We start from the raw sequence: 10,823 nt of genomic DNA on the forward strand, positions 1-10,823 counted from the left end.
TCGACCGCCGCGGCCGGCATCGAACCCGCGTCTTTTGGGCCGGCAGCCGAGCGCCATAATCACTCAGCCACCGCGGCGGCTCATTAGGAAATATTACAATTCAATTACCTCAGCACAAAATTGGTTCTTGCTGCCATACAAACATTAATGTGCCAAGAAAGATCCAGAGCGCGTACCAAGAACACTAATTAGATTCTAATCCGCATGACTGGGTAGAAGTGAGATTTTTGAATCTGTCACTGCACTCCAAAAGCCGCATATATTGCGCTCCACCATCTCCAGTTTGTTGATGAAAATTCATTCAAGGTGGTCCCAGCGTGCGTTATCTAAGCTAAAATAATTTTGGCAAAAAAGTTCGTGAGGTGATGTAACTATGAACAATTTTGAAAGACGTGAAACCAGGCACTGCTTAATAATTATCAAAAATCCGGATTCTTAGAAAACACTGCACAAATTTTCAAATGACGTTTGCACATATTCTGGTTTTCGATATGATTCAGCTCCTGTATTTTTGTACGGTGTAAGTAGTTTTAAGTTTAAATAAAATTTAAAAATTTACTAATTTGACATTTAAAAAATATCAACTTCCTCTCAGAATGGTTTTCTTGCCTACCTAGATTTCTATTACCAATAAAAGTTGTTACAGCTGACGAACTGAATGCGCCGAAGTGAATTAAAATACTGAAGTTGGAGGAAAGTGTTTCGGAACATAAGTAAACACTTTTATTTCACCTTGAGGTGGTCGAAGTCAAAATACAGACGATGGCGGGTTTAGTAGAACAATTTATTGGCATTCGTTTCTGAAGTTTTAATTGAGGTGGATTTTGTTCAAAGCGAGACAAAGATTTTTAAATTCGAGCTCCCGTGCTGCAAGTTGCGTCATCTCATAACGCTTCATCGAGTAACACAGCACCTGTCATGACACATTTATGGCCTCATAACCATTTCAGTTTACCCTCACTCACTGTAGTGCATGTTTAGGACTGGAGCAAAGGCAGGTATCGCATGACATTCGGCGGGTGGTAAGCGATATGCGAGTTTGTTTTCGCTTTTGAAGTTCAAACGAACCCGCTATGGCATATGGCAGCCAAGAGCAGCAAAACTATAGCTTTCTGTGTGCTGTCTCGCTTGAGCCACTAGGAAGGAACGACCACCTGTCACTATCGTAACACCAGTCCTTTTAATGTCCGAATAAGATCATGGAAAGCATTTGCCCCGGAGCGCACGTGACGGTACGAAGTCCTCACCATGGCTTCTGGTAACGCGAGACACGCTGGCGCTGGCACGGTCCGATCGAGTGGAGCTGTCTTGCTCTCGAGTGGTCAAACACTGTGACCGCGGCACCGGCATGCAGTCGCCCCCTCCTTGAATTGTGTATACTCTTTTTCTGGCATAGCAGGCCTTTTTTCAAATGTCAAGTCCGTGCCCAAAATGTTGTTCACCATACAAGCACAGTGACCTCATGCATATTCTGTGCTCTAAATCTCAATTACCATGAGTTACTGCCTCCAGCCCTTCGTTTTACCTCTTGCCACATTTTTGTCCTGCGGCTCATTGAGACTTCGAGAAGTAAAAATGACATGTGCTGATACGATATGCATCTCATAGGACGAATCGCATATACACCATCGGTGCCTAAAAAGTAGTCCTCACTCAGTAAAAACTATATCCAGAAGTACTGAACACTAAGCGCCTCACTGCTTTTAGCGCGGTTTTCAGTGATACCAGTTCATTTTATACCGCTTTCTTTTCATTCAAACACTAAGCGAGGCTTTTGGAAGAACAGATATGTGATGGAGTAAAGTGGTTTTGCGAACACACCAATCTGCAGCGTTGCCTGTTATGTCTGTCATGTCTCTGACAACAGTGACTTAGTGTGGCATGAACAGCCTGAATAACAATCTCACAGGTGCAAGTGCCACCCCGGCAGCACAAAGAACAACTTTTCCGACGATTATCTGTTCGTGTAGACAACGTTCTGAGGGCTGTGCTGTGCTTTGTGTTGAAAAGGCGTAAAGAGACGACGCAGCTCGCGGCGGACGAGCTCTACTTCAAAAATTTTTTTCGCGCTTTAAACAAAAATCACCTCGATTAAAACTTCACAAATGAAATGCAATAAATTGTTCTACTAAACTTGCCATCAGTGATAGTATTTTTATTTGGACCACGTCAGAGTGAAATGAACGAGTTTTTATGGTCTCAAACACACTTTTCTGCAAATTCAGCATTTTTATTTCACTTCGACTCATTCAGTTGCATGAGCTGTAACATTTTTTGTGGGTAATGAACATGTAGGGAAGCAAGATGGCTATTTATTTCTAAAAAGGAGTAAATTTTTTTATAAGTGTCATAGTGAAATTTTTACATTTTATTTAAATAAAAAATAATATTACACCGTTCAAAAATACAAGATCTGAATCATATCAAAAGCCAGAATCTTTGCAAAGCTCATTAAAACATTTGTCGTGTATCTTCTAAAAATCGGTATTTTCGGTCTTTCATAGAGCGATGCCGGTTTCACACGTTTTCTTATTGTTCAAACTGCGCTCACCGCATGAATAAATTTTTTTGGCATCTGGCTTATATTTTACACATTGCAAAAATTTTAAATAGTTTTTTTAAGAAATCGGATATGGTTGAGACTAACGATATGGTTGAGATTAACTCTGGGATGTTTGGCTTGGAATGACCCATCATTGATAGAGTCGAGGGATGATGTTTTTGGGTGAACTGTGACTTCTTTCACACTTAGCTTTCCTGATTGTGACCATTGTTCCCACAGTGCTCCTCGCTCTTGACGTTGTTAGTTTTGTTTGAATTTTATTTCTGCTCAGTCGTAATACCAGTCAAATTTTTTTCCCAAAGAAACTGAATTTCTGGTTAACCAAAGCTTCCATACTGTTACTCTAATGTCATCACTGTATGGAGACACATAGTACATTGGTTGTGACAGTGACCAGTGCGACTGACTGAAAGTGCCAGAGAGAATAGTAAATATTGCAGTCAATGTTACAAAACATAAAAAGTGATTGCAGTAGCTTTGTATAGCCTGCCCTCATTGAGTGCACCCACCCTATCACATTTGCTAAAGCTCCCACCAGCTGCATATAGCTTAGGCCCACGTGCTTTGTACTAACATTAGACAGTAGGTCAGTGCAGGCATTATCAACTGAAGGCCTTAACCGTCGTTGAAGTGGAGTTCCAAGTGTGGGCTAACTGAGCAAGAAAGTGCACTACAAAAAATTCATTATAATGCTGATTTTTTTAGTGGTGTACAAAACTGAAGTAACATAGCACTGCAACATCAAAGTAAACTAGCTACGTGGTGAAACTAAGACGGGCTTGTGCAGTCATTTCACTGCTGACGGCAGCCCAGCCATATGCAGATGTTCTTTAGCGTAGCAAGCACACCAAAAGAAGGCCGCTGATTGCCATTTGATGCTGATTTATCGTGATCTGGTTCGTCACTACCTGAGTTTTTTTGCAGCCTCTAGTTTGATATAACCCGATAACGAGGCGGCAAATGCCCGTTAAAAAATGCGCTCCATTGAATGGCTTCAATCGATTCCCACAGTGATCTGGTTAATCTCCTTATACCTGCTAGTGTGACATCGGCATGGGGCGGCAGATGAGGGATAAACCAGGGCTTAAATCAGACTAACCGTGACATCACAAGAAGGGGTCGGTGCCATTGGTAGAAGGGCCTTTTTTGAGAGGTATCTGCAGCTTTGTTCTTGAGTTGTTTCTGACTGTAGCGTGCTCTGATGGAACTCATGTCACTTTTGTGTTTTCATGGCACGCATGCTCACGCACCATATTATATTTGCAACGCAGTAAGCCCCCATTTAGCTGTCATATAAAATGATTAAATTAATATCTACGTAGCTATTGCAAGGAAGTTATGGTATATAGAGGCATCGAAAAATGCTCTTCTCGAGGCAGTTGCATTGCTACATTATATAGCCCTAGTTAAGTTTTTGGTGCACACATCTAGTAGCCTCAGAGCATGAAATGGTTTTCACCTACTTATAGCGGTTGATGCCATTTTGTGATGGAACCTTAATTTGGCATAATGTTGTGGCACATGGACCTATCTGCCTTACTTTTTCTGGAAACAAGGAAATGCGAGAACTAAATTTTTTTGCGCCGGATTATTTCTTTCTTGCTTTCATGTAAACACTCGAACACAATTTTTTTCAAGAATTTTGCAATTGAAAAACTTCAGTTCATTTAAGTTATTGTATTGCAAAATCTCTCGTCCTTCTATGCCTCTTTATGTGTTGTCTAAATGTATTAAGTACGTGTGTATTATTATCTGCTGCCCAGGTCTCTCCTGCTGTCTGGTCCTCCAGGATAAGAAATGGATGGACTTGTGAGCAGTTTGGCTGTAACCTTACTTAAAGTAAAGGCCATGTGGGGTATGAGTTCTTTTCAGTTGTGAAACATCTTGTTCTGTTATTGCACTATGACTAAACCAAAACACGCAACTACTACACATTATACATGCCTGCTTCTTGTGTACACATTGCACCACTACTCTGCATGATTATAAGGCCAGCCATTGCATTTTGGAGAGAAATATTAACCCATAGCAGCGTAGCTTTATGTTGCTGTGGAAGTAAGTTTTTCTGTCTGAAATAAAACATACTCGTTCTCAAAAATGTATCCATACTCCTAGACAGCCTAACGTTGCACTGGTATTAATGGCATAAATTTACGCTGCAGTGGGAGTAGGAGTTAACCCTTCTGGACTAACATATAGTCTTCCTGAAAAGGTGTAGCTATAATCTTGGGCTGCGTAAAGTTACACTGCCTTTCAAGACGTAACTTTACACTAGAGAGAGTGTAACATTTATACTGTTTGTCGTGGACTAAAACAAGTCTTTCTGAAAAGATGTAACTATAGTCTTCGGCAGCATAATCTTACACTGTATTTCAAGGTGTAACTTACCGCTAGAGAGAGTGTAACGTTTACACTGTCGTAGACTAAAACATAGTCTTCCTGAAAAGGTGCAACTATAGCCTTCGGCAGCGTAAACTTGCACTGTCTTTAAGGGTGTAAGTTTACACTAGAGAGAGTGTAACTTTTATACTGTTTGTCTCGGACTTAAACCTTAGTCTTGAGCAAATAGCGTAATATTACCCTACTAAAGGTGTTAGCTCAGCGATAAGTGGTTTACTCCTCAAAAAGACTAACATTACACTCTTTTTTAGAGTGCAGATGCCGGGTCTAAGGAAAGTCTTTTCGTTCCTTTTTTATATTTTTTATTAAAGCCACTACTACTAGGAAGAACACTCCCCCAGAACTAGTCAGCGGGCGTGTGTACGTCCCTTCTCTGTGTTCGCGTCTTTTTCGCGCTGTGACGTTGGCGGCGTTGGTGGTTCGAACACGTGAGCGTACTTGAGGCGGATTTATGGTGCGGGGAGATATGCAGGTTGCTGCTCGATATATGGCGCTTGATTGAGAGATGAAAACTGATCAAACAGGGACAAGCTTGGGGGGGCGACAACGCGGCATCGACTAGAAAGCGTTGACAAGCCGGATTCCGCTTTCAAAGATTAAACGTTAACTCCATACGTCTAAATGGTGTATTTATCTAGTACAACGCGATTTCGTGCTGACTCTGATGTGTAGATTAGGTATGATTGATTCGCGTTCCAAATGGGCGATGCATAAAGTAGCGTCCTATACGCAAATTATTTAACATCTGGCGAGGCGTCACGCAGATAAGATTTCGGAAAGTCTAAAGTTTTATTAGATGCAGAATTGATGTTAGTAAGAGGAGCGTGCCAAGATATGTCTTGAGAAAGGCTTACTCAAAGAAGTCACGTTAGCGACTGTGTAAGAAAAGAGAGATGGCACTGGCGGAGGGAGAGCAACATGCATTTACATTTATGGGCGCTTAGGGTCACTAGCGTTGTCCACTATACTAGAAGACTCTTAAGATAATTCTGCAAAGTTGTTTGGCCAGGTGCGTTATTGATAGTGCGGTAGATGAAGCAGTCGTTTGCATACAGGCGTATATTAGAGGACACACTCTAAGACAAATCGTTAGTACACACACACACACACACACACACACACACACACACACACACACACACACACACATATATATATATATATATATATATATATATATATATATATATATATATATATATATATATATATATATATATAAGGACACGCAGGACGAAGGACAGAACCTCGGGGAACGCCTGAAGTTGCCGTAAAGCGGTGAGATAATATTGAAAAGGATAATTCTTAAACGATTAGTTAATAACTGCACAATCCTAATTTGAATGCCAGTTTCCAAGTTCAGCAGTTTAAGCTTTAATAGCAAGCATTTGTGTGATTTTTCGTCGATAGATTCTGAAAAAAAAAACTGGAGAAGACACAAGCTCCGCCTTAAAGGGGCCACGAAACAGAGTCAGTGCATTGTTTTGCCTCTTGGATGCATAGAATGAGTTAGTGACGCTATTAGCATCGATCGCACAGCGTATACTCTTGTTTTTAATATTCTATTAGCTCGCAAAAACAAATTAATGGCGCTGATGGTGTCACCATAAATTGGCAGTTTTTGCAGAAGATATGACATCACTTGCTGGGCGCTTGATGATTGCACAAATAGTAAATATTCTGCAAATTGCGTTAATAAATAGAAATACGTTTCATCAAGTTTATGTGTTTTATATTGCATTAACAAACCAACTTGTTTGCCTGAACTAAGAGCGCTGTCAGCTAGTAAAACAAAAATACACCACCAGAGGCTCCGGCTACTTTTTGCATGGAAGGACTTGGAGCCTCTCTGTAAACATTTTACGAGCTAGCACACAACACTTATGGCTACTCTATCTGAGAACGGCTTTAAGGAATCGATCAGATCGACCCATTGCAGACATTAAGCATCCGTATTGGTCGCAAGGAAGGATGCAAAGAAAAAAAGGCCGTTCGTTTCACATTCAGCAGAGCGCATCGTCAGCTTGTGGGGGATCACCGGAAGCGGCGCCACGTTCCCGTCAAAAGCGCGGGCCACTTGCTCTCCGCGACCAACCAGCGCGCTAGGAGCGACGGGCAATGGTAGGCGGTAAGCAGTAGCGGTACGCCCTATGCTAAGTGTATCTGATAAGTTGCGCAGGCCGTCACATCATCGCAGTATCTCGCGCTCGACTTCGGATGCAGTTCCGATCGTGTTCGGATCCATAAGTCAGGGAACGTCACTGATCAGTGTTTCCTTCTGCGCCGTCTACGCGACGAAGAAGCAGACGAAGGAAAAAATAGTTTTCCTTCCTCCATGCGATGATGCATCGCTGGATCAGCTGGAGTTCACATGGTTTTTGCAACCATGCAAACGGTGCTGCCAACCTTGGCAAGAACGAGTTACAGAGAACAGGCAACCATGGAGTGCAAACTTCCGCGACGTGCTCAGATAGGCTATTTTGATTGTTGTGTTGTGTTTGGTATAATGGCACATAAGCAGCTAAGGCTGTCATGCGCCAGACTCATGGCTGTTTTGATTGGTCCCTCTAAGAGTCGTCATTGGGAGAGCGAAATGGAGATGGGAATCTGTGCGAAAATAAAGTTGAGGGCAGTATGTTGTTTGCTTGTATTTTGAAATTTCTTCTTTATAGGTCCGGTTCCTATGCATTGGTTCTTGTAATTCTTTTTGAGTCAGCATCTGTGTGACACAAATAATTCATCTGAAGTGTAACCGGCATGCGTACAAGCAGTGTTTCGCAGCCCCTTTATTGGATTGACGCGATAGCGTTAATGGTTTAACGCCCAATTGCAGAACTGGCCATTTTCTTCTTTACATTCATAGATCGCTGGGAGAACTCATACCACTCCTGGCGCAGCGGTGCAGCTGTTCTGCGATGCGCCACTGCACCGCTCGGTGGCTGTTTCAACGAAGCGAGTGGTGAGGCTTGTGACACAAGTTGCTCTTCCCGAGACACCTCACGCGACTTCAGTCATTAATTGAACTGCCACAGTGTCACGTTGGGCAGGTCGTCATGACGTCACAAGATCGCGTATCCTACGTGACTCACCTTCAACCCAGGCGGCGCAACTAGGAAACTTCTCTAGGGGCTTTTCGCTCACGCCGACAACGACGACTAAGACGACGCTGGATTTTCCTCTAAAAAGTCTGCGACAATTTTTATGTACGAGTCATTTTTACATGTAGGTTACGACTGCGAAGTACCAGCGACGTTTCGCAATATTAGTCCTTCCGGAAACCGTGTCATTAGAAATGAAAAAGTGATTCGAGTCTAGGCAAGTCTTGATTTGACAGTAGATGTGTTCCAGGTTTTTGCATGGTACGCTTGTTAGTGTGATAAAGCGATAGTTTAACGGGGATTTTTTGTTACCTCATTTGTAGACTAAAAGACCTTTCGCAATTTTCAATAATGCGGCATGGTTTCTGCTGAGAATGGATTGGAGAAGAGTAAAGACAAAAATATGCTGCGGTATTGTGTTTTGTGTTCTTAACTAATCTGGAGTTGATTTCGTCAATTCCAGCCTAATCTTGTAATTTACGGACGAAATTCTGTCTGCAAAAAAATCTTATGCGTCTTAACTTTAATTTTAGATGTTTGCTAGAAAAAAGGCGTGCAAGTTCTTTTATGAAAACTGTAGAAAATGCCGAATAAAACGCGTCAGCACATGCGGTATCAGTGGTAGGTTCGTTTCAATAATTGGTAATCGTAATATGATGATCTGTATAAAGGTTTTGTTCTTCCCATCGTGTTATTCGGTTGGTGGATATCAATCTCGGGAAATTATAGTCATAAAAATACCGCTTTTCGCAGTGGATCCACAGTCAGAGGGGTTTCGAAGTGGTTAGATTGATTCATATCGAAGTGATTAAGTGACAGATCAAAGCAGAATAAGTGAAACCTCTTTCTTTTTAATCTTAGGCCTAATAGAAGGGCATGCGCTCCCAGTAATACGTTCATAAAAGCTTACATTTGTGAACGGTTCGTATCCATGATTTTAAGTAATAGTGAACCAGTTACTGAATCCATACTACACAACGGCACTTTGAACTAAGCAGCTTATATGTGGCAGAAAACGCTTTGCAGGCAGTGCGCTTGTGTGACAAGACGCGAGTGGCATGCGAAGTTAAGGCACGCGGTTTTATTGATCGAACTGTTCAGTTGTGCAGCTTTTCAGAGATTGAGCGGAATGGAATCTTGACGCCAAAATGGGGCTCAATAAAGATAGCACATCGGGCAATACACCTTCCGAATTTCACTGAGAAGCCTGTCAAGGGAACTGGATCTGTGTTTTCATGTTAGGTTTCCTTCTACATTACTTTTGCTCCCGGTATTTATTCGCCGCAGCAATAGCAATTAAGTCACAGTTGTGCGCATTGCAGGGTGGTCCTGTGGTGCATCATAGCAGAGAGCTTTCGCGTTCTCCAGCTGGTCATTCAGAATTCCATCAAGCTTGGAGATGGCGACGGACGCGGCTAAGAATAACGCGTTTAAACACAGTGCTGCAAACCATGCGTAAAAGAGTTCCCGAGGAAGCATGGAAATAAAGCCAAGGAAGCATGAAAGAGGAGAAGCTGGCCGCCGCAATGCACCTGCCTTAGTTGTCATACGGGCTGAAAAACGTCGGGAGTCGCTGGTCATGGCTATCGTATTCTCCGTTCACAAGAGCTTTGGCCGTATATGTGCCTTCCTTTACACACACAGAAGTGCAAGCGAAGTTTCCGCAGTGGTTGAGGGGGGGGGGGGGGGTGTTGAGGAAATGGTACCCTTAACAGGCATAAGGCCGGGGGCCACAAATTTCTCTGATTGTCCTCTGCTACCCACATGGCGTGAACAAGTACACCTAAGCATTGCCACTCCACTTATGGAGAGGCGTTACGAAATATTCGAATGGTGACCTGAGCTGTTTCACAGTGTATTAAACTGCAAGGAACACAGATGTACAAAAACATGACAAGATGACAACCTTGTGGACAACAAGGACAGATTACGAGAGACGTTCCTGGGGCGCAACCAGAAGACAACCAGAAGATCATCAGTCAGTCTCTGGCAGCCTTCTTCAATAACAATTTCAGTTATACGAGAAATATTTGTTATGCGCTTAGCAAGCTGTAAGCACTGCTACAGCCCCCACACCCCCAAGCCCACCCAAGCCCCCTCAACCCCCCTCGCCAGTTGGAACAAAGTGCCTTATGAGACGTCCACCGGGTTCATTATTCTGAAACACGCATCCTCAGCTTTTTTGCATATGCTTTGTGCCTCCCTATTTCTGCTGCTCGTATCCTTTCCTAGCTTTCGTAATAGCGCTCCAAAATCTGTCGCAACTTTGACTGGTGCACGTTTCTGCATAGTTCACGTGGTAAAATATTCTGCATAGCGACCTTAATCTGTTTGGGTGATTTTTAGTGCATTTTTTTATCACACACGATTGAATTTCCCGAAAAAATTTTCCTCACAGCCCCGGAATTCAATTATTCCCTTTCCTTCCTCACCTCCCCTTCCTTTCTGTCGTTTTGCTCGTTACACTATAAATGTTTTCAGGATAGCGGCGGCTTTCAAGACGCGGACCTTATCACCCAATCTTCATATGCATTATCGTGGCTTCTCACTTCGTGCTATGCAGGAGAAGTACTGGTTTTGAAGAAGCGCGTAAAAAGCGGTTACCATGCGTATCGGAGTGCTTATAGCATCTATTTGCCTCCTCTCTAGAGAGCAATGGATTCTGCTTTGCACCCAATGCGAAAAAAGAAATTCAAACATCTTGCTTCCGTGGTTCCGCGCAAAAGCTTTCTTTACAAAACTTCATACTGGCTAAATTTTTA

General features: G+C 42.6%; 1 protein-coding gene across 1 annotated transcript in view; it reads left to right on the top strand.

Moving 5' to 3' along the window:
- Positions 1 to 4,434, top strand: part of LOC144115631 (uncharacterized) — a 28,932-nt gene extending 24,498 nt beyond the window's left edge. Inside the window, exon 9 of the mRNA XM_077650058.1 lies at positions 4,327 to 4,434. The gene's annotated coding sequence lies outside the window, so the exon portion shown is untranslated. The remainder of the gene's footprint in view (positions 1 to 4,326) is intronic.
- Positions 4,435 to 10,823: the final 6,389 nt, after the last annotated feature.

The sequence above is a fragment of the Amblyomma americanum genome, chromosome 1 (assembly GCF_052857255.1).
Source record: "Amblyomma americanum isolate KBUSLIRL-KWMA chromosome 1, ASM5285725v1, whole genome shotgun sequence".
NCBI lineage: Eukaryota > Metazoa > Arthropoda > Arachnida > Ixodida > Ixodidae > Amblyomma > Amblyomma americanum.